The following is a 16,264-nucleotide window of genomic DNA, read 5'->3' as shown; positions in this document are numbered from 1 at the left end:
ATGCAGCGACAGCAATAGATAATGAATACAGTATGTACATGGATTCGTCCATTCTTACATTGCTCTAAAGAAATACCAGAGACTGAGTAATTTCTAAAGAAAAGAGGTTTAGTTGGCTCACAGTTCTGCAGGCTATACAGGGAGCATGGTGCTGGCCTCTACTCAGCTTCTGGAGAGGTCTCAGGAAACTTCCAATTATGGCAGAAAGCAAAGAGGGGGCAGGCATGTCACATGGTTGGAGCAGGAGCAAGAGAGAGATGAAGGAGGTGCTATACACTTGTAAATGACCAGATCTCATGAGAACTCACTCGCTATCATAGGGATAGTACTAACAGGGATGGTGCTAAACCACTCATGAGAAATCCACTCCCATGATACAATCACCTACCACCAGGCCCCACCTCCAACATCGGGGGTTACAATTCAACATGAGATTTGGGTGGGGACACAGATCCAAATCATATCAGTATGGTAGTCTAACATTTGAGTAAATGTATTAAGTATTTCTGGAAGGAGGCCGGGTCTGGTGGCTCATACCTGTAATCCCAGGACTCTGTGAGGCCAAGGTAGGCAGATCACCTGAGGTCAGCAGATTGGGACCAGCCTGTTCAACATGGGGAAACTCCATCTCTACTGAAAATACAAAATTAGCTGGGCATGGTGGTAGCCACTTGTAATCCCAGCTACTCGGGAGGCTAAGGCAGGAGAATCACTTGAGCTCGAGAGGTAGAGGTTGCAGTGAGCCAAGAGCGCACCACTACATTCCAGCCTGGGCGACAAGAACAAAACTCCGTCTCAAATTAAAAAAAAAAGGCTGGGCGTGGGGGCTCATGCCTGTAATCCCAGGACTTTGGGAGGCTGAGGAGGGCAGATCACAAGATCAGGAGTTCGAGACCATCCTGGCCAACATGGTGAATCCCCATCTCTACTAAAAATACAAAAATCAGCTGGGCGTGGTGGCACGTGCCTGTAGTCCCAGCTACTCGGGAGGCTGAGGTAGGAGAATCACTTGAACCCAGGAGGTGGACGTTGCAGTGAGCCGAGATCATGCCACTGCACTCCAGCCCAGCAAAAGAGCAAGACTCCATCTGAAAAATAAAAGGTATTTCTGGAAAGAAATAGAAGAAACTGGCATCAGAAAGGGAACTGGGGTGGGAGGGGGACGAGAGCAGTCAGCGGGGAAAGAGACCCTCTCATCTCTTTTGCATTTTGAGCCATCTTTAAAAACAATGAACTAAATGTCAAATAAATAAATAAAAATAAAGTGCTGTTATTTTTTTGTTTGTTTGTTTTGTTTTTTTGAGAAGGAGTCTCACTCTGTTGCCCAGGCCGGAGTGCAGTGGTGCAATTTTGGCTCGCCGCAAGCTCCGCCTCCTGGGTTCAAGTGGTTCTCCTGCTTCAGTCTCCTGCGTAGCTGGAACTACAGGTGCCTGCCACCACGTCCGGCTAATTTTTTTTTTGTATTTTTTAGTAGAGACGGGGTTTCACCGTGTTAGCCAGGATGGTCTTGATCTCCTGACCTCGTGATCTGCCCACCTTGGCCTCCCAAAGTGCTGGGATTACAGCTGTGAACCACTGAACCTGGCCCAAAGTGCTGTTTTTAGGCAGCCCCTAGTAAGTAACAGCTGTGATTATTCATGTCACAAATATTTCTCAAGCTGCCAGAAGCTTCTCGTGTGTATATGTTGAATAGACCTGCAACCTTCATGGGTTTATGAAGAATGAGGTAGGCCCGGGGCTGAGAGGTACATAGAAGCCCCACCACGTACTAGCTGTGTGCTGGGGGTGGGCCACTTAACCTCTCTGAGCTTCCATTTCCTACCTGAAAAACAGGGATCGTGGGCATAGTCATATGGGCCACGTGTTCAGCTATAGGCCAAACATGAGGTAAACACTTAATAGATTTGACTGTTATTATTGTACTTTTTTATTTTTATTTTTTTTGTGAGATAGGGTCTCCCTCATCTGGAGTGCAGTGGCACAATCATAGCTCACTGCTCCCTCAAACTCTTGGGCTCAAGCAAGCAATCCTCTCCTGCCTCACCCTCCCAAGTAGCTGGAAGCATGCCACCATGATTGGCTAATTTTTAATTTTTTTGTAGAGACAGAGTCTCGCCATGTTGCCCAGGCTGCTCTCAAACTCCTGGCCTCAAGTGATCCTCCTGCCTTGACCTCCCAAAGTGCTGGGGTTACAGGTGTGAGCCACTGCACCAGCCAGATTTGGCTGGTTTTATTAATAAGGGCCAAAGATCCTGTCTTGGGCAAGGAGAAGGGAGGAACACACTGAGCCCACTGTCGCCACCTGAGGAGGTGGGCTGGAGTAGGTGGCCCACGAGGGAGCAAAGCTTCCCAGGATAGAAGGTGGGCAAGGGGTTATGAAGTGGAGCAGCTTCCCAGGGTAGAAGCTGGGCAAGGGGTTATGAAGGCACCAAAGAGAGAAAGGGAGACTCCACCTGTGTACCCAGCACCCCTACCCCTCATCTCTCCCCGTGCAAGATGGTGGGAGGGCAGCCCTGACTGCAGGGAAATCCACACCTGCGCCCCTTCCCCCACCGCCTGGCCCGATAGGCGAGTGCAGAGCAGGAGGCAGCTCACACTCCAGAAGGAAGAGGCACACCCTCTCCCAGGGCCCTGGGTGTGTGCTGGGTGCCACACAGCCCTGTGTTCCAGCTCTCCACGAAGGACCCATGCTAGGACAGGGCAGGACAGGGACCCACCAACCATGAGGCAGCACCTGGAGGAGTGGGAGGGTCAAGGGGTGCAGGAGGAGCTGGGGGTCCCTGAGGTCGGGCGCTGCCTTGGGTGCTTGGCTCTCTCGTCCTGCCGTGCCAGAAAGGGTGCTTGGGTGACAGGCACCCACATGCCTCCAGATTATAGGGTGCCAGGGCATGGTGGCAGGGTGGGCCTGGGGAATTCCCACATGGCAAACCTGGGCATCAGCCTGGTAGGGCAGAAGGGGTGTCAGGAAGCCAGGCTGTGGCTCCATGTCACTGCATGACCTCGGCAAGTTGCTTCTCCCCCTGTGCCTGGCTTTCCCGAGCTGTCGAGTGAGGCGTGGCCTCTGGGCCCCGAGAGGTTTACGGGTTGTCTGGGAGCAAGACAGAGATGAGAGGACAGGTTAGCAAGCCTGCCTGACTCTAAGGATGACTGGAGACGGTGCCTCTCTGGGGCAGTCCCTGGAGAGGCACCTCCTGGCCTGGCCAGGGATGTGGGGGGTCCTCTGCTCATGACTCACGCTTTCTGGGACTGACATTGTCCCCTGGGAGGCGCTTGCCAGGAAGGGCCTGATCTGGCCCTTTCAGCCCTGTGCAGATGTCTCAGCCTTAGCTGCCCAGGCCAGGAAAATGTTGTCCGGCTCCGCCCCACGGCAGGGAGGGGGGCGGGACTGAGATATTGGGGGCCTTTCTTTTGGACAGTGAACAGCATCTGTGCTCAGCTTGGTCACTGCCCTGGTAATTTTTGGCAACACGAAACCCTTGTCCTCAAGGACGCTGCACCCTGAAGCCTCCCTCGATCTGAGTCAGGGATCCCTGTCCGACGCGTCCCGTCTCAGCACTGGCCGCCCTTGCACAAGCCAAAACCTTGTGCTCTTTTCTTCTTCTCTCAGCCCCCAAATCTGAAGTCATTGTCCTTAGTGCGGGTTCCCTAGAAGCTGACCCTACACAGGGGTTTGGTGACCTTGATATGGTGCTGGGTCACCCCTTAGGGGTCCTGATCAGGGGAAAGGGAACTGGAATTTTATGCCCACCACATGTGATTGGTTAAGGGAGCCCCCCACTTCCGCCCTCTGGGCAGTGCATGAATTCCTGGGAGCTTCTGCTTCTCCAGGGGTTGCAGGCAAAGCTGATTCCAGCAGCGACAGATGGCACCTAACTAGGAAATGTAGGTACCTACTGCGGGCAGAGAAAGTTCCCCGGGGGGAGGGGTAAAGAGAAGGGGGCTGGGGAGGAATCTGGGAGGGGCACGGGCAGCGCGTGCGACAGCAGCTGAATGCTCTCCATTTGACCTCTATTTCTGGAAAACATTTGCTTCTTTCCCTTCCCACAGCCTCCCTTATCTGTCACCAGGACACCCAGGAGCCTCCTAACTAAACTCCCTGCAGCTCCACTAACTACTGCCCACCCAGCAGCAGAGGGACTTTCTAAATGCCTATCTGAGCCAATTTTCTAGATCGAGCTGATTTTCTAAATGCCAGTCTAGCCACTCCAACCCCCTACCCTCTGGTGGGCTCCCCCAGCTGCCCCCAGGCACAGGGAGGTGCCATGAATGAATGAACCCAGGGTGGCCACTGCAAACCCACAGGCCTCCCCAGATACCTGTTTGATGGAGACAGCAGTTGAGAAATGCGCCTCACCTCTGAGAAGATGACATATAAGTGTGATGATGGATTGGTGTGGCACAGCGATAGAGGAGTAAAGGGTACGGGTCCCATCCTAAGGAGGCAGCCTCTGCTCGGCTCCAGCAGATGGTTCTTGCAGGGCTGAGGGACAGCATGTGCGAAGGTCCTGGGGCAGAAGCAGGGCAGAAACACAGGAGATGCAAAGGAAGGCTAGTGGGGCTGGAACACTGGGGAGGGGTTGGGAGGTGGGGGTAAAGGGGGGGTGAGGGGCCTGGACCCTGCACTGACAGCAAGCCAGGTGGGTTGGGGGGCATAGCAGTGTGATTCACGCCAGAGGAGATCAGGAGATCACCTCTGGTGTGGGCAGAGTTGGGATCATTGAGGAGGGGCCAGGAGACCAGGTGGGAGGTTTCTGCCACGGACGGTCCAGGCGGGAGATGAGATGGTGTGGACCTGGGCGGTGGCCTTAGGGAGGAGGGGATGAACAGGCCCAGGATGTGGTGAGGAGGCTTTGCTGAAGGGCCAGGTGTGGAGCCAGGAATGGCTGTGGCTGCATCTCAGTGGACTGGAAGCCTGGAGGTTCAGAGACGGAGCCATCTACTCCAGAGTGCATCTCACTGCTGCTTCTAGGAGCCCTCAGGGTACCTGGACAAAGACTGTCCTGGAGGGTCCTAGAGCCCCCTGGGGAGGGTAGGAAGGGCACCCGCGCTCCCGCCCTGTCCGTGAGGTCAGATCAGCCCCACATAAGTTCTGGGGAAGGGAGATGAAAGAGGAAAAGGACCCAGGAAGCACTGCACAATCCAAGAAGGGGCTGTACACATTGGCTCCCGCCTGTAATCCTAACACTTTGGGAGGCTGTGGTGGGAGGATCACTTGAAGCCAGGAGTTCAAGAACAGCCTGGGGAACATAGTGAGACCCCCATGTCTATAAAAAGTTTAAAAGTTTTTTTTTTTTTAATAGAAAAGCTCTGAGAAGGGGTGGAATCCCTAAAACATCTCCCACGCTGCACACCAGGTGCTGGTGCCAGGTCTGCTCACTCACCTGCAAGGTGGTGTGAGGGGGGCTGGAGTCCGCCATTGCAGGCTGAGGACTCAGAAGCTTGGAGAGGGAAAGGCCCTGCCCAAGGCCACCCAGCTAGAGGGGGAGGGTGTCATCCCCAGTGCAGCCATGATGCCCCCATCTCTTCTTGCTCTTGAAGCCATTCAGAGGCCGCCTGCCCCCATCACCAGCCCCCTGTCCTCCTGTCTTCAGCAAGCCCTGGCCAGAGTCGTGACTTGCCTGGGACTTTCCCTGTCCTGGCCTTGCAGGGTTTGGTTCTGATTCTCAAAGCAAAATGGCCTCCTCTGTTGCTAAACTGTCTTCCTGGAGGATGGCGGGTTCCCAGACAGGCTGTTGTTGGCAGTAGGGGAGGAAGGAATATGCAGGGGGTGTCCCAAGGAGCTGCTTATCATCTTCCAGGCTCTCTGCTGAAGGACGTGCGTGTTCTCCATTTTTTTTTTTTTTTTAAATGGAGTCTCCCTCTGTTGCCCAGGCTGGAGTGCAGTGGCGTGATCTCAGCTCGCTGCAACCTCTGCCTCCTGGGTTCAAGTGATACTCCTGCCTCAGCCTCCTGAGTAGCTGGGATTACAGGTGCCCACCACTACACCCGGCTAAGTTTTGTATTTTTAGTAGAGATGGGGTTTCACCATATTGGCCAGGCTGGTCTTGAACTCCTGACCTCAAGTTATCCACCCACCTCGGCCTCCCAAAGTTTTGGGATTACAGGCGTGAGCCACTGCACCAGGCTTGTGTTCCCCATTTATGGAGGAGGAGATGAGACACGGTGAGGCCAGGAAGCAGACACAGACAGAGCCCATTGGAGCCCTGGGTCCCCCACTCGACTTTTAAATTGTGTGATTTGGAGGAAGAAGAAAATCAAGTACCCTATGCAACTCTGTATCCCAAGTTTTCATCCCTAAAATGACTCCACAGGATGGCTTCAGGATATTCTTCTGTGCCCGAGGGATGAGGCCCAGGGGACTCTGAGGGATGAGGCCGGTGCTGTTTGGGGTGCAGGGGTGAGCCCCTAAAGCAGCATCCATCCACCACTCCCTGTGGCCAAGCTCCTTGCCCAGGGAACTCCTGGGCTGGCAGGAGGTGGCCAGGTGCCTTATGTCTCCTCTCCCCATTTTCCCAGTCCTCCAGATGGCAGCTGTTGACTTTTTCTCCAGACCCCAGCTGTCCCATCTGAGCCCTTCTTTCTGTCTGGACAGAGGTGGCCCTGGCTGTGCCTCTCCTTTGGAACCCATGGCCCGAGGGGCATGCTTGGCAGTGGTATGGAGTTCACAGACCTGCTTTCTATTTTTTTTTTTTTTTGAGATGAGTCTCGCTCTGTTGCCCAGGCTGGAATGCAGCAGTGACCTTGGCTCACTGCAACCTATGTCTCCCAGGCTTGAGCAATATTCTTGCCTCACCCTGAGTGGCTGGGATTATAGGCACCCACCACCAAGACCAGCTAATTACTATATTTTTAGTAGAGATGGGGTTTCACCATGTTGGCCAGGCTGGTCTCGAACTCCTGACCTCAGGTGATCTCCCTGCCTTGACCTCCCAAATTGTTGAGATTGCAGGCGTGAGCCACTGAGCCCAGCCCTGTTTTCCATTTCTGAATCACATATGCAAGTCTGTGTCAGCTTAGCTGGGAGGCGCCAGAAAGTCAGCCCTGGCATGGAAACCCTGAGAACAAATCAGGGCTGTCCGAGTGTGAGGTAAGTGGCATGTCCAAGCAGTCACAAAATTCCAACCCCATTTACTCTTTTTTTTTTTTTTTTTTGAGACAGGATCTCACTCTGTTGCCCAGGCTAGAGCACAGCAGCACAGCCTTGGCTCACTGTAGCCTCGAACTCCTGGGCTCACGGGATTCACTGCCTCAGCCTCCTGAGTAGCTGGGACTACCAGTGTGTACACCACCACACCCAGCTAATATTTTAGCTTTTGTAGAAACTGGGTCTCATTATGTTGCCCAGGCTGGTCTCAAACTCCTGGGCTCAAGTGATCCCTCCACCTCAGCCTCCCGAAGTACCGGGATTACAGGCATGAACCACCATGCTTGGCTCAACCCCACTTTCTTATGATCATGGCAGGTCACCCAAGCCTTCAATGGCTCGCCAGGGCCAGTCACACTAAATCCCAGCTCTGCCCTTGCTCATTGCTGCTGCCTTGATCTTCTTTCTGGCCTCCAGGACTGTCTGCTGGGACCATTACAGTAGTCTCTTGCCTAGTCTCCTGCTCTCCCAGTCTTGCCCCATCTGGTCTAGCTTTTCCCCCTAGCAGCAGACTGAGCTTTCTAGAACCCAAATCTGACCACGTCCCGCCTCCACTTAGAATATGTCACTGGGTCCCACTGCCCCCAAGCTGGTATCCAAGCTTGCTCTCAGCCTGGCATTCAGGATCAGCTGCCTTGGATCTGCCCCCTGCCAACACCTCCCCACCAAACTCCACACTCTGACCCAGATGAGCCATCATCCCCATCACTCCCTCTCATGTCCCTCAAGCCTGACCTTGACCCTGGTCAGCTGTTTCCCACACCCCGAATGCACTTGCTGTCCTTCCCATCAACACCAGCTCTTCCTTCAAGGTTGGTCCCAGTGGTTGTCCCCAAGAGGGGTCTCCAGGATTCTTAGTGACAAGCAACAGAATCCAACTGTGGCTCACTTAAGCAGAAGAAAACGTATTAAACAGATATTGGGTTATAAAAACTCCCAGGAAGGCAGGAGGATCCCATGGAAAAGGGGAGGCAAGACATCACCCCTCTTCCTACCACAGAGCCAACCTGGTGAAGTCCTCCTTCTTCACAGCCACCAGGAACTCTATGTGGACCAGGCTCCCTCCAGAAAGAGTCCTGGACAGGACAAGCCTCTAACTCAAACTCCAGAGCAGGTGCCTCTGATTGGCAGAGTCCAGTCACATGCCATGCCCTAGCTGCAAGGGAGGCAGGAAAAGTGGGTGTGGACTATTTGTGCTCCTCCCATGGAAGGTGGGCTCTGCTTGCCCATTGTCCTATGTGGGAGGAGTTTCCTAACTGGGGGTGGGATTTCAGAGAGTGGGGGCTCATAGACTAAGGCTCTGTACCTCCCCAAACCTCAGCATTCCCCATCTCAAGAGAGGCACAGTCAAATATCTGATGACTCAGTCCTTGACACAGCCCTCTGCTGCACCCCAAGTCCACAGGTTCAACTTCCTGTGCTTGTCTTGCACCCATGGGCATTTCCACATCTCTTCCCCCTTCTCTTTGCAAGCTTCCCTGATAAGCCTCCCATCCAGTGGAGGAGACAGGCACTGAAATGATGAGGACAGCCCAGTGTGATACATGCTGTGAAGGGGACATGCAGGAAGCCTAGAGGAGGCACCTGGTCCAGCTGGGGGCATCTGGGAAGGCTTCCTGGAGGTGGCACTGCTGAGTGTTGGAGAATAAATAGGAGTTATAGAAACAAAGGTGTTAGGCCAGGTATAGTGGCTCACATCTGTAATCCTAGCACTCTGGGAGGCCAAGGTGGGCAGATCATGAGGTCAGGTGTTCGAGACCAACCTGGCAAACATGGCGAGACCCCATCTCTACTAAAAATACAAAAATTAGTTGGGCATGGTGTCACATGCCTGTAGTCCCAGCTACTCGGGAAGCTGAAGCACAAGAATTGCTTGAACCTGGGAGGCAGAGGCTGCAGTGAACTGAGATCATGCCACTGCACTCCAGCCTGGGTGACAGAGTGAGACTTGGTCTCAGGAAAAAAAAAAAAAAAAAAAGAAGAGAGAGAAAAAAAGGTGTTGGAGGCTGGGTGCGGTGGCTCACGCCTGTAATCCCAGCACTTTGGGAGGCCAAGGCGGGCAGATCACGAGGTCAGCAGATCAAGACCATCCATCCTGGCTAACATGGGGAAACCCTGTCTCTACTAAAAATATAAAAAATTAGCTGGGCGTGGTGGTGGGCACCTGTAGGCCTGCCCAGCTACTTGGGAGGCAGAGGCAGGAGAATGGCGTGAACTGGGGAGGCAGAACTTGCAGTGAGTCGAGATCGTGCCACTGCACTCCAGCCTGGGAGACAGATGGAGAAAAAAAAGAAAAAAAAAAGAAAAGAGAAGAGAAGGAAAAGAAAAGAAAAGAAAAGAAAAGAAGGAGGGAGGGAGGGAAAGAAAGGAAAGAAAGGAAGGAAGGAAGGAAAGAAAAGAAAGAAAGAAAGAAAGGTGTTGGAGACATCATCCCAGGCAGAGGCAACAGCTTTGCAAAGCCACAGAGGTGCAAGGGGGAGTTCCAAGGAGTTCTGGCATCACCAGGAGTAGTGTGTGAGGCAGAGCTGTCAAGAGATGAGACAACTCAGGGTGGAAGGTACCCAATCTCTGCTGGCTTATGGGGCCTGGCTTTGAGTGAGAGCTGGGTGCCAGGGCAGGGGAGTGGCATGGTCAGATGTGAGCTGAGAATGACCCCTTGGAGAGCCTGACCTGGGGACCAGCCAGGGGTGTGGCAGGACCGTGGGGACCAGGAGAGCGACTCGACTCGGAAGACTCAGCTGGCTTCTGGTGGCAAGCAGAAGTTCGCCACTGCTGCTGGGGCATGTCTGGGCAAGGCAGAGAGACATGGGCAAGTCCCTGGCCCAGTCGGGTGTCCTCAGTTTCCTTATGTGTAAATAGAAGGGTGTAGTGATCTCCAGGCCAGGGGCTGAGAGCCAGTGAGGCCACCCACTTCCTGCTCCTGTCCGCCCCACTCCCACTATGTACCAGGAGCTGGGGATGCAGTGACAAGAAGTGGAAGCCACGGCCCAGCTCTCACAGGCAGTGGATCCAGGAGTGGACACGCAGTGGTGACCTAGGTCTGGGCTGAAGAGGCTTTTCCCAGCAGTGTGTGGCCCAGCATGCTTAGGAGAGATGCACCAGGAAAGGGATCTTAGCCGTTGACAACTGCCCTCCCGTGACAGCCCCACTGGGGCCAGGTTTCTTGGGACAATTGATGCCATCATTCCGGGAAGCCTACCCCAGGAGAGGCCCTGATTTCCCCCCATTTGCATAGCCACAGTAACAGGAAACAGGACTTACATTGCCTCATCAGTGCGGGCTGGGCCAGGCCAGGCCAGCCCAGGGCTCAGCTTGGATGTCCCAGCCTGGGTGCCTCCTGGACAGCTGGCAGAAGCTCCATCTGGGCACTCCATCCTGTGGTGGCCAGACAGGTGGTCTGGGAGCTCCAAGGCTGTTCCCAGGCCCACCTGGATGTCCAACATGAAGGCTCCAAGCAGCTCAGCTGCATCCCCTGGGGAGGAAGGGGGGCTGTCAGTGTGACAGCTGGGTACTCCACCGGGGTCAAAGTGCGCCGTGTTACTGCCAAGCTATCCTGGTTCCCAGAAGTGATGTGTAGAACTTCCTCCTGCAAGGAGAGCGCCTATCTGCTACCTGACCCCGCTCCATCCTCTCCCAGTTTCCCCCGGCTGCCTTCCAGAAAGCTGGGCTTTTAGCAGGAAGTGTTTCTCAGATGCTGTTCACTGGGTGCTGGGTGTGACCCAAGGCTCCACGTGCTGAGCTGGGTCCAGAAACCAGGAGTTTGGGGTGCAGAGAAGGGGCAAGCCTGGGTTTAGCCTCATCAGAGCCAGGTGCTCCTGGAGCCCTGGACCTCCTGGGCCTCAGTCCTCCCACATCTGCCATGGGGATACTTGTGACTACCTCTCAGTGTTGACAGGAGGCAAGGAGGCACTAAAAGGGAAGGTGCTGTAGCACTGCTGGTGGCTGTGATCCTAGCGCTCACGTCTGCCTTAGTCGCAATGCTCCGGCCGCTTTGGGGCAGCTATTGAAAGAGAAGCCAGATTTTAACATTACATGAAGAGGCAACGTGGTAGAAGGTCAGCCCTGTCCAAGATACCCTGTGGACACTGCCTGACCTGGGTTCGGATCTTGGCTGTGCCACTTGCTGGCCGTATGACCCAGGGTGAGCTCCTCGGCTTCCCTGAAGCTCAGTTTCTGCATCTGTAGAACGGGAATGAATAGCGATGCCCATCCCTTAGGGCTACGGTGAAGAGTCAGTGAGACACCGCATGAAAGGGACCCACTAAAAGGGAAGGTGCCGTGATGAGGGGGCCGTGAGCCCACCGAGAGGATGTAAAGCTCAACCCTATAGCAGCTCCTGTGGCAGAGGCTGGGGTTATGGAAATGAGCCCCCGTGGCTGTGTTAAATACCAGCCCCCCCAGAGAAGTCAGAGGCAGTGAGGAGGCAGGAAGCACTCAGTCCTAGACTAGGGATCCAGAGAAGGGCTGAGGAAGGCACATGCCTGGCCAGGGACATCTGAGGAGGCTTCCCGGAGGAGGGGATGTCTAAGCTAGTGTCGAGGATGGACAGGTTTGGCCCCCAAGGTGAAATGTCGCATCCCAGGAGATTAGCCAGCCTGGGCAAAGGCAGGGCGACCAATGTTTCTCTGCAGGTGTGGAAAGGACAAGCCACGTGCTTGAGGGATCACCCACTGCTCCCCTACAGACCCCTGACTCCACCTCTCAGAGTCTTGAGCCTCCAGTCATGGGCACAGTCATTCTCTCCCTCACTCCAGGTCTTCAGACCCCTAGCATTGGGGATGCCCCCTTTCCTGGCATCACAGGAAAAGCAGGGCAGTGGTGATACATACCTGGTGGTACGGACCCTGTCCTTCTCCATGGGCCCCTGCTCTTCCTCCTCAGCATCATCGTCGCCAACACTGTAATTTGTAACTGTTTTCTGGTCATTTTTCTATACAAATAATTTTTGAATGAACAAAAATGGGGTTACGGCTTCCAAACTCTTACAACTTGCTTTTTCTGCTAAGGATACACATGCCATCAGCATTTTCCCAGGGAAGCAATACTCCAAATCACCATTTCATTTTATTTATTTTGAGGCAGAGTCTCGTTCTGTCACCCGGGCTGGAGTGCAGTGGTGGCAAGATCTCAGCTCACTGCAACCTCTGCCTCCCGGGTTCAAGTGATGCTCCAGCCTCAGCCTCCTGAGTAGCTGGGATTACAGGCGTGCGCCACCACGCCCAGCTAATTTTTGTGTGTTTAGTAGACATGGGGTTTCCCCATGTTGGCCATGCTGGTCTCCAACTTCTGACCTCAGATGATCTGCCCGCCTTGGCCTCCCAAAGCGCCGGGATTACAGGTGTGAGCCACCACGCCTGGCCTCCACATCACCATTTTAATGGCTGGGGGCAGGGGGTGGGGGATGGGATGCCTCATGACATAGATGGACCGTCATGAATTTAATCAAGTCTGTAATCTCAGCAAACGTTTCTTCAGGAGGGTAAGATGTGTGCAGCCAAGAGTACAAGGGTCCAGAGTCCTTTGGTTTTGTTTCTGACTGCACTTTTTTGTATTTAAAGAGATGGGATCTCACTATGTTGCCCAGGCTGACCTCGAACTCCTGGGCTCAACTGATCCTCCTATCTCGGCCTCTGGAGTAGGTGACTGTACTTCTTAGAGCCATGTGACTCTGGGCAAGTTACTCAACCTCTCTGTTTTTTCTTGGTTTCCTGAAAGATGAGAAACAGAGGAGCCCCTGCAGATGCCTAGTCATGAGACTCCCTTGAGATCTTGTGTGTGTGGTGCTTAATTAAGCACAGAGTCCTGTAGACGACAGGAGGTGCCATGTGGATGGGGCAAGGGGTATTGTTGCTGTTTGTTGTTGCTATTTGGGCCAGGTGTTGATTTCATAGTCCGGAGAGTGAAGGGCTCATGCCAAATGGCATGAATGTTCAGAGTGACTATGAGGGTTCAGTGAGACCTTGGTGCCTCTTCCCCTCCCTGCCCGCTTCCGCAGAAAGCATCTGAGTCCCTTGCAGGGGGCAGGTCTTCAAATTCCCAGAACCGTCTGGGGCTGGTTGACCTCACAGGCCAATTACACCGGTGTCCCAGGAGTCTAGAAAGACGTTCTAGAAAGATATTGTCTGGGAAAAAACCATACTGAAGTCTGCCCAAAATGCCACCATCACCCACCCCCTTCCTCTGGGTTCAGCACTGCTCTCTGCCCCGGTTCCCCCTTGCATGTTAAATTAATGCCCCAGAGAAGCTCTGCAGACGGCCCCAGTGACAGCCACCACTGGAGAGAGAGACTCCCTGGATGGATGGACAGATGGATGCAGCCCCAACCCCCCTACTCCCCTGGGGCCCTAGCCAGAAGGCAAGAAAGCCCCTACTCAGCCTCCAACTGCTCAAAATCCCCAGCACCAAATTCCCCTGGCCTGGGGATCGCCAGGAGGGAGCCCTGCGTCCCCAGTGTTGGCCCCACCTCCCTTCCGCAGGGGGGCAGATGCAGCCTAGCTTTGCTCTAGCATCCCCTGGGCACCTCTGTTCCCAGACCAGGAGCCTCCCTCGGCCCCAAGCCTGGACACCCCAAGGCTCTCCCAGGCTTGGATGGCAGCATCCCTGGCTCTTCTTTCCAGGCTGCACAGCCTCTCTGAGCCGTGGTTTTCTGCAAAATAGGAATAATGGGACTATTAGATCGAATGACACGAGATTGCCAATTTTGCAGGTCAAGATGAGACAGGCAATCAGCAATTTCCTATGGTTTCAGCAGATGGCTGCCTCCGGTAGGGAGCTGAGGACTAAATGAAGAAACGAATGAGCAGCCCTGGGCACGGAATTTGGCCCAACAAACTCTTCATTGTCATTCCTATTATTTATTGTGGTGGATGGGGCTATTCCTCTCCCACTTCAAGGATCACCAAGTCCTGCCACTCGGGCAAGGCTTCTTCTGAGGCCAGGAAGGTGCCAGGGAGCCCTCCCCGAGTCCTGCCCACAGCCCCTGACTCTCCAGGCTGGACACTCCTTGCTGAGTCTTTTAACTGTCATTTCCCCCGAAAAGCCCTTAATCACCCTCTGCACAGCCAGGGGGAGGAACTGGGAGCTGCAGGAGCTGCAGGCTGGCCTGCAGGAAGATGACTCAGGGGAATCCTTCGAGCCCCTTGGCACGATGTGGGGGTGTGATTAAGGGGGGCATCACAGGTGTGCGCCATGTGTCGTCACCTGACCTCTAACCTTTTTCTGAGCTGGAGTTACTGGAAGCTGACTCAGGGGGTGGGCCTCTCCTGCCCTCCCTCCCCTCCCCAGGGCCAGGTCCCCTCTCTGTGGTGCTGGGAGGCAGGCCCTGAGCATTTCATTCATTGATTCATTTCTCTCATTTGTCCATTCATCGTATCAGATCGATCATTCGTGGCTCACTTGTGTGACTAATCTGTAGGTCCGGCCCTTCATTCATTAGTAATAAACTCCACGACCATTCTCCCAGCCTGTCCTCAGGGCCAGCTGCCCTGTCAAGTGCGTTTTCTTTTTTTTTTTTTTTTTTGAGACGGAGTCTCGCTCTGTCGCCCAGGCTGGAGTGCAGTGGCCGGATCTTGGCTCACTGCAAGCTCCGCCTCCCAGGTTTACGCCATTCTCCTGCCTTAGCCTCCCTAGTAGCTGGGACTACAGGCGCCCGCCACCTTGCCCGGCCAGTTTTTTGTAGTTTTTTTTTAGTAGAGACGGGGTTTCACGGTGTTAGCCAGGATGGTCTCGATCTCCTGACCTCGTGATCCGCCTGTTTCGGCCTCCCAAAGTGCTGGGATTACAGGCTTGAGCCACTGCGGCTGGCCAAAGCGCATTTTCTCATTCAGTCCTCTCAGTGCCCAAGAGGAAGAGCTATTACCCCTATTATATGGAGAGGAAAACTGAGGCATGGGAAAACTCAGCAACGCCCTTTGCTGGAGTTCGGATTCAAATCCAGGCCCGCTGCTGTCTCTAGAAAAAAAAGTCACCGTCCCCCAAAGCTGTGCCTCCCCTTCTGTGTTCCTGTAGCCACATGGCCGGGTAAAAGTTATTCAGGCCAGCCTCACCCCAGACTGACCCACGAGGGCAGGGACCTCAGCTCACCACCTGGGTCCAGCACATGCCCTGGGAGAGCCGAGTGTCTCTTTAGGCTACGTAAGAGCCCCCAGATCTGAGTTCCATCCGCTGTGCAAAGCCAAGCTTCCCCCTACAGATCTCAGAAAATTTCCATGGACTTACGTCCTCACAGCCTCTCTAGCTCCAGGCTCCCAAATGCACAGAACTGGACCGGTTTTCCGATAGTCCCACCTCTACACGTGGGCTGTCTCTGCTCCTCAGTCCCGCGGACCCCAGCAGAAATGTCAGCTCTTCCCTGCATCCTTCAAAACAAAACCATGCTCCCATGAGGCATTTGTGAGAAGCGGTGGTGACTGAGGATTTGGGGGTACAAACGGCGAGGGGGTTTTGCAGCTGCAGAGCTGCGATTTCGTATCGACATCAGATCTATAAGCCACTCCAGCACAGACCACCCAGATGGACCTGCTGTGCCTGATGCTCTGTCTGTGGATTCTCCCACGTGGTGGATTTTTCTGGTGGTTTCTAAGCTTTATTGTGAGCTCATCTTCAGCAGGGAGATTTGCCGTGTATGCCTGTGCACGTTCGGGCTCCCACACGCCTCAGGATGGACGTTTCCCAAAAGGGATGCGTTGAGTTTGAGTAACACTCCAGGGATTTCACCAGCTGGGGACCTGTATTCACACTGAATTCCCGGCATGAGATTCTAGCAACTCAGAGCAGAATCAACCCAGACCTGTCTCCCCTGCCCTGCCCCACCCCCACACTCCCTGTAATGCTCAGGGCCTGCCTCCCAGCACCACAGATAGGGGGCTTGGCCCTGGGGAGGGGAGGGAGGGCAGGAGAGGCCCACCCCGAGTCAGCTTCCAGTAGCTCCAGCTCAGAAAAAGGTCAGAGGTCAGGCTTAGACTTTCAATTTCTTAGACTTCCCGCTATCCAGTCTTGGCCTATTCCTAGGCTAGGCACAGGGTGATGTACCCTCCCATGCGATGGGGGAAACCCTTCATTGTCCTGCCTTCATACTGGGGTTTCTGTTCCTGCTCCCACAAAAGTCATGATTGGATCAAG

At 54.3% G+C, this 16,264-nt stretch overlaps 2 long non-coding RNA genes across 3 annotated transcripts; both read right to left on the bottom strand.

Moving 5' to 3' along the window:
- Positions 1 to 317: 317 nt before the first annotated feature.
- On the bottom strand, positions 318 to 4,578 carry LOC112424266 (uncharacterized). The gene is made up of 3 exons (XR_011616108.1): positions 4,355 to 4,578; positions 2,930 to 3,088; positions 318 to 633 (listed from the first exon to the last, which is right to left on the bottom strand). It is a non-coding gene; the product is annotated as an uncharacterized lncRNA (long non-coding RNA).
- A 6,444-nt stretch (positions 4,579 to 11,022) lies between these two features.
- LOC105467771 (uncharacterized) lies at positions 11,023 to 13,785 on the bottom strand. 2 transcript variants are annotated; one of them, XR_979119.2, is made up of 4 exons: positions 13,665 to 13,785; positions 11,974 to 12,042; positions 11,239 to 11,323; positions 11,023 to 11,144 (listed from the first exon to the last, which is right to left on the bottom strand). It is a non-coding gene; the product is annotated as an uncharacterized lncRNA (long non-coding RNA). The 2 variants fall into 2 exon arrangements; XR_011616107.1 differs by lacking the exon at positions 13,665 to 13,785 and having other exon boundaries at positions 11,974 to 13,426.
- Positions 13,786 to 16,264: the final 2,479 nt, after the last annotated feature.

This window comes from Macaca nemestrina, chromosome 18, assembly GCF_043159975.1.
Source record: "Macaca nemestrina isolate mMacNem1 chromosome 18, mMacNem.hap1, whole genome shotgun sequence".
In the NCBI taxonomy this organism is placed as follows: Eukaryota; Metazoa; Chordata; class Mammalia; order Primates; family Cercopithecidae; genus Macaca; species Macaca nemestrina.
Note: the sequence above shows the minus strand (reverse complement) of the source record. Positions and strands in the feature narration are given on the sequence as shown.